We start from the raw sequence: 7625 nt of genomic DNA, 5'->3' as shown, positions 1-7625 counted from the left end.
GGACTCAAAATTGACCTCCCATATGACCCAGCAATTCTCCTATTGGGAATATACCTGGAGGAACTCAAATCATTCTACAAAAAAGATACCTGCACACGTATGTTTGCTGCAGCTCTATTCACAATAGCAAAAACATTGAACCAACCATGTTGCCCATCTAAGTTGGAATGGATAAAAAAATGTGGTACATATACACAATGGAATATTATGCAGCCATAAAGAAAGACAAACATATGGACTTTGCAGCAATTTGGATGGATTTGGAGTTGATCATACTCACTGATCTATCACAGAAACAAAGAACAGAGTTCCATATGTTCTCACTCATAGACGAATCTTGAACAATTATACTATTATTTAAAAAGGGATTGGCAGTACTGAGAAACTGTCAGGGGAGGGGGGTTAGGATTGGCAGTTGAGGGAAATTGCTAGGGGAGGGAGGGGCATACCTCATCAACAAGGGTACCTGCATAATCAACGTTTGTATACCTAACCCTGAATTGTACACCCATCTTTATAATAAAAAATAAATTAAAAAACTATATTTTGGATTCACTCTGAAATTCCTTTCTGTGGTGAAATCAAGAAACCACAGAGGAACTACATCACCCCACCCAGCATCAGCCTGATAGTCAATACTGCAATCTATTGCCAACTTATTTGTTAGGCAGGTATTTAATAAGCAATGACTATAAACATAGTCTGTCACATATTAGTGTTCAGTTGTATACAATTGAGGTATTTATATTAAGGCAGGTCAGATAAAAAAGACTACTTAAAATGAGAGATTGATTCCTTGGTTTGGACAGAAGTCAGGTGCATTTGATATAGTTGCATGGGCGTGGTTAATTAGTATGTGGACTGCCCTGGAATAATCATTTTAAGGTGTAGTAATTTACTACACAAAGCATTTCTTTTGTATGAAGAACAAAGGATTTGTTAATTGACATAAGGGTTAATAGCAATAGTGATGTCATTGGGATTAAAATATGTGATTGTTCAAGAGAAGTAAACAGATCCTACTTTCCTTTGATGAACGTGGCAAAAGGCATGCCAGGCCCAGCATCCCATCACAGTTGTGTTGTGTTCCAGGAATTGGAACTACTGACCAGCTTCTCACTCTTGAGAGGATCCTGACCCTGATCCAACTTCAAGGAAATAGAACCTGACACGGAACCTCACTGTGTCCACTTTGGGGTGAGTCTGTGCTTCACAGAGAGGGTCTTCCCCAGGATGCAGACACATTGCTTAAATGTTCTTACTTCATTCTACATTCAGTGTACACATAAATGACATGATTTCATCTAATTGAAGAAGACAAAGAATACCAGGCAACACTATTCCCTCAGTTTTCTTGATTTCTCAAGCTATTGCCAATATTCTTGGAAAGAGATATTCTCTCTGTCTCTCTTCCTTCCCTCCCCCCATATATCTTTGTATCTCTGACAACTTCCCACTCCTAACTTCCACTCGGACACTGAGGAGTTTCCTTAATAAATAAGTTCTTTGTGGACTGTTAAAGCTCAGTCTAACAGGGAGAAGGTAGCACTTGTGAGTCACACAGGCTATAGACTAAGTCTGGGAAAATGGAGGAAGGATTTTGGAAGTGGCCAAACAGCTGATTTTGACCATACCAAAATACCATGCGCAGACAAGAAAGTGAACATGCTTTCCTACAAAATTGTTGAAAATATTATGGAAATAGGTCTGTTATATCTTCAACAATTCACCATTTATTTATTAATTTTCTGATATGTGAGAGGTCTTTTGCCTGGAGTTTTACTTTGGCAACATAGAAACTTTATTTCAACAGATGACATCATATGCATGAACATCAAAACTGGAAGAATTTTATTTTCTTTGCTTTTGTTTTCTTTACCTCATCCCTGAAATCTTCCTGGTCTATAAACAGCTCTAATTTTATGCCAAAGTTTTCTGGTTGACTGTTTCACGTTTCCATTACTGGTTGTGCATTGGGGAGATTTGACGAGGGAGCAGAGTATTCTCTTGCCTTCTCACTGGCTTTCCCAGACCGCCCAGAAGTGCAGTGTTCAGAGCACTCCTCTGACTGACTTAGCTGCAAGACTTCTCATTTCAGTGGTTTTGGCTGGGAAAATGGGAAGGCAATATGCATTGCTTCAAAACTCTGAGAAAAGCAGAGCTGTACTCTTAGGACTTTAGAAGGAAGAACTAAGGTATAATCACAGTGTTGCTGTCTGACGGTTTCATGACAATGTGCAGATTTTTACACTTTTTCAATCTGTCAGTGATATGATGATCCTCATATAAGTAGAATGGCTTTGTCTTATCAAAAGCAGCCTGAACAAATAGAAAACCTATGGTGGAAGTGAGAGGTTTTCCTGATTCTGGTACTTTTCTTATTATTTTAAATATTATGACTGTGCAGGGAGCAGATGGTTCAATTTCAATCCCAGGTAACTGACATGGGTGAGAAGCAACAAGAGTCCATGAGGCATCCAATCTCTCAGCAAACAGGATGGTGTATTCAGACAAGTGTGCATATATTTTCTGATTCAGTGAGTTTCTTCTGCACTAGTTCCTGAAATTATGCCCTACATTTTGAGAGCTCTATAGATCGGAAGTACAGAGTTTATGGTAAGTTGGAGCTCTACTGGAGAGCGACTCGTGTATTTAATCAACACATAACTAGTGTTTATGTCGTGGGTTTAATACTTGTAACTAATGATTAGATGAAGAAGACCAAGCACCTGAGATCAACTTATTGTAGAAAGAAGCAAATAGGGATTTAAAAAATTACGTGCAAATTTCTATTGTAGGAGTGACAAGATGGTGCCATGGCTACACAAAGAGGGAATCTCGGGAAGTCAGGAAGTAGGTCACCTTAAGGAAGAGCAGGGGTTGTCAAATAAAGAATATAGAATGAGAAAGCAGGGTTGCTTTAAGAAATCTTTGTCCCATGAGCAAAGGTCCAAAGTCAAGAGAATATGCACAACTTGAGGAATTACAAGATTACAAGTTTTAAGTACTAGTTAGAGCTGAAAAGAATTCCTAAAAATGTTTTGTTGAAGAAAAAAATTCCTTCTAATTCATTGTGTTTATAAATGTGGGGCAGAATTTAGAGATCATTCCAGTCAACATCCAGGGAACTTAACATCCAAAAATGTGTTTGGGGATAAACTTTGAAATTCTTATTGAAAGGCAATAATGTAAACACAATTAGGATGCACGTATTATACCGTTTCTATTACCCTTTTCTGATGAGTAAACATTTTCTTTGGCTTATGCTATTTATAGTAATATTAATAACTTTCATCCTGTAACTGGAACTCTCTCATTCATGCATTATGTCATTTTAAATTTTAATAATTGCATTTATTCATATTTGAATGTATGGTAAATTCATACAAAATGTTAAGGGCGCAGAAGAATATTTTATGTAAAGTTCACTTCTCATATTTCACTGTAACTATTCAGGTCCATTCCCATTGTGACAGAGGATACTAATATATTTTGCATTTTGTGCAATTATAATTTATACATATGTTCATTATTGTGACACATTCAGTGGTGATAACCAGCACACTTTCTACATTTTTTTTCCACTTATGATATAACTTGGAAAATTCTCATGTTAGTACAGATAAAGCTTCCTCTTTCATTTTAGTAGCTGTATTTCGGAGTATCCTTCTGAAAATATGTACCTAAATTTACCTTTAGACTTATAGGCATCAGTAAGATTCAAATGTATTCGAGGTTTTATTGAAACATATACCTTTTAGTGAAGCATATACAAAAAATGTATAATTCCTTCTTGAATTATGATTAAAATTTTGGCCCTTCTCTTTCTAAGGAACCTTCACTGTCTGACAAAGGGGTTTTAAAATTGTTCCAGTTCTTTGGCACTTACAATGATCCTACAACTATTACAAATGTCATCTACTACTTGGGTAAATTAATATAAACATAGGATGGTCTTGAGGATTCTCGGGAAGGTGATGGTGGAGCCAGTTGTTCTAAGCGAGTCCCAGTATGAGTCAGTGAGTGTATGGAAAATTTTGCAAACAAGTCGGTGAGTGGGTGTGTGAGTAGCTGACTGAGTGGGGACTCAGGAGCAAGTAGCCAGGACTCTTCTTGCGAAGCAGCTGGTGCCGAGCTGCTCTCCTTGGAACCTAGTGCTTCCTAGGGTCCAGAAACCAAGTGCCTTTTTATTTTTTTTGAGTTGGAGTCTCACTCCTTGGAGTGTGGTAGCGTACTCCTGGCCATCCCAGCATCGACCTCCTGGGCTCTGGTGATCCTTTTGCCTCCACCTTCCAAGTAGCTGGAATTATAGGCATGCACTACCCAACCTGGTTAATTTTTTTTATTTATTGTAGAGATGAGGTCTCACCAAGCTGCCCAGATTGGTCTTGAACCCACAGGCTCAGACAACTCATTCGTCTCAGCTTCCCAAAGTTCTGGGATTACAGGTTGAGCCACCGAGCCTAGCTGCCAAGTGCCATTTAAAAAAAAATTCATGAGCTGAGGTAAGCCCAGGCAACTTGGCCAGACCTTGTCTCTACAATAAATCAAAGATAAGCTGGGTGTGGTAGCACATACCTGCAGTTCCGGCTACTTGGAAAGCTGAGGCGGAAATCACAGGAAACCAGCAGGACAATGCAGGGGTGGCCCGTGAGTGTACCATTGAAATCCAGCCTGGGCGAGGGTGTGAGACTCTAACTCAAAAAAAATCAACAAAGCCCTTCTCTGAAAGAAGCTGCCTGGAGAGACTGCTGGCTCCAGGCTCTGCCTCACCACGGCAGCACCTGACCGGACACTTGCAGCAAGGGCTGCGAAGGGAGCACAGCCAAGGAACCCAGAGACAGTGCCCCACTGGAGAATGAGGCACAAAAGAGGCACCCTGCCACCATCTTGAAAACTGGGCAGGCAAGTGCTCCAGCTTGCTCACCACAGAGCAACAGAGCCAACCCAATCTCAGTGACTGGCAGGATTAACTACTCAGAGGTTGATCGTGACCCAGAGGGAATATCCTGAAAGCACAAACTCCAGAGGAATAGAATGAGTGCTGAGTCTCAAGTGCCTCACCCCCTGCCCTGATTCACCCGTGGGACAAAGGGTGTGGCCAGAAAATGGTGAGGAAGACCTGCAAAAAGCTCAGTGGTGAGTTTGGGGATGACCCAGTTCCTTCCTCTTCAGCAATCCTCTGAATGTGAGACCCACATGGCTGGGGTATGACTGAGGAGGATGAACCCAGGTGGAGCCTGGACGTCAGCCACAATAGGAAGACTCCACTCCAGGATAAATTTGGCTGGGGCTCTCCCTGCCAGTACCTGGGAAAGAGACGATCCCGCAACTCCCAACTGGAGGGGATCCCCCTGGCCATACTAGAGTGAGAGGGGAGAACTAAAGCCACAACCACCCCCACTGTCCCCTTCTCCTTCTCTGGGCTGGACACTGGGGAGATTATGAATGAGTCAGAAGTTTTAATTTAAAAATTTTTTGTTAAAAATATTTTTTATTATGGTTTTGTGGGGTATAGTTAAGGGTTAGGTATGCAATTACGTTTCATTCAGGCACCCTGTTGATAAGAGGTGTTTCCCTGTCCCCAGACAGATATTTGCTACTGTTAATCCCATCTTCCTCCCCCCCCATAGTTTCCCAGTACCGTCAGTCATTTTCTTATAGTATTACATTGGATGTTCAAGGTCCATTATATGAGTGAGAACATGTGATACTCGGACCTTTGTCTCTGTGAGAGGTCACTCAGTATTATAGACTCTAGTTCCATCCAGGTTGCTGTGAAATTCATGATTTTGTTTTTTTTTTTATGGCTACGTAGTATTCCATCGTGTATATGTACCACATTTTTTTAATCCAGTCCTCTTTTGATGGGCAGCATGGTTGTTTCCAGGTTCTTGCTATTGTGAACAACACTGCGATAAACAGATGTGTGCAGATATCTTTTTTATAGAGTGATTTGAATTCTTCAGGGTATATTCCCAATAGGGGGATTGTGGGGTCATATGGAAGGTCGGTTTTTAGAGCTTTAAGGAATGGCCACACTGCTTTCCACAGAGGTTGCACTAGTTTACACTCCCACCAACAGTGTAGAAGTGTTCCCTTTTCACCACACCCTCTCCAGCAACTGTTATTTTTTGAGTTGTTGATAGTTGCCATTCTGACTGGAGTTAGGTGGTATCCCAGTGTGGTTTTGATTTGCATCTCCCTGATGATTAGTGAGGTTGAACATTTCTTCATGTGTTTGTTGGCTGCTTGGATGTCTTCTTTTGTAAAGTGTCTGTTCATATTTTTTGTCCATTTTATAATGGGGTTGTTTGCTTTTTTTTCCAGCACATTTGAGTTCCTTGTAGATCCAGGATGTTAAGCCTTTGTCAGACCTGGCGTTGGCAAATACTTTTCCCAGTCTGTAGACTGTCTCCCTGCTCTCTTGATGATTTCTTTGGCTTTGCAGAAGCTTGTCAGTTTAATGAGGTCCCACTTGTCTATCTTCTCTCTTATGACCTATGGGTTTCAGGTTTTGTTCAGGAATTGGATGCCAGTTCCAATTTCCATGAGGGTCTTTCCTTCCTTTTCTAAGATTCTTATGGTTTGAGGTTTTACATTTAGGTCTCTGATCCATTTGGAGTTAACCTTTGTGCATGGGGATAGATAGGGGTCCTGTTTCAACCTTCTGCATGTGGTCAGCCAGTTTTCCCAGCACCATTTACTGAATATGTTCTCCTCTCCCCAGTGGTAGGTGGTGGGGGCTTTGTCGAAGATGAGCTGGTTGAGAAATTGAGGTTTTGCTTCTGGAATCTCAATTCTATTCCATTGATCTATTTTTATTTTTCCTTTGTGCATGAATGTGTATGTGAGGGTTCCATCTGCATCCCCCCACCCCTCTTTTTCTTTCTTTCTTCTTTTGTTTTATTTTTTGTGTATATGTGAAGGATTAAGTGTTCATCTTTCAGTTTTTTTATTGTTCATTTTTTGTTCTTTTTTTAGTTTTTAGGTGTGTGAATATATGTGTAAGGGTTCAACTTTCATTCTTTTTTTTCCTGGTTTTCTTCTCCTTTCATTTTGGGTTGGGCATGTGTGTGTTTGGTTTTCCTCTTTTTTCTGTTTTTGCTTTTTGTTTTGTTTGGCTTTGTTTTTATTCCAGTTTGTTTTGGTGTGTGTGTGTGTGTGTGTGTGTGTGTGTGTGTGTGTTTATTTTTTACTTTGTTTTTTGCTTTTGTTGTCCTGTTTATTTTTTTTTTAATTTTTGTCCAACTTATTATACTTTTCTCTGTTCTCCTTATTGCTCTTACTGTATCTTGGACTCAGGGGGTACACACACATACCCATTGAATTGTCATATAGAGCAGTGGTGGGGACTGGGTCTCAGGGAACCAATACTGCAATCAGTGAACTCTGTGATTAGCAAGTCATTTCTGATTCCTAGTTTCTCATCCTCTACCTTATTCAACTCTTAAAACTATAAGAGACAGCAGTTTCCCACCCATAGCCCTGTTTCAAAATAGAACAAATTCAGAGTCCTGATCAGGGAAGAATAGAGGGCTGAGCAAACATCAGGAGTAAAAGCCTCTTCCACTGTCACTAAATAATGGAACAAAGAGAAAAGAATGAGATCTGTCACAAATGAG

This window comes from Carlito syrichta, unplaced genomic scaffold (assembly GCF_000164805.1).
Source record: "Carlito syrichta isolate Samal-C Ts95f unplaced genomic scaffold, Tarsius_syrichta-2.0.1 Scaffold308284, whole genome shotgun sequence".
Lineage (NCBI taxonomy): Eukaryota > Metazoa > Chordata > Mammalia > Primates > Tarsiidae > Carlito > Carlito syrichta.
The sequence above is the reverse complement of the archived record's forward strand: the minus strand, read 5'-3'. Positions refer to the sequence as shown.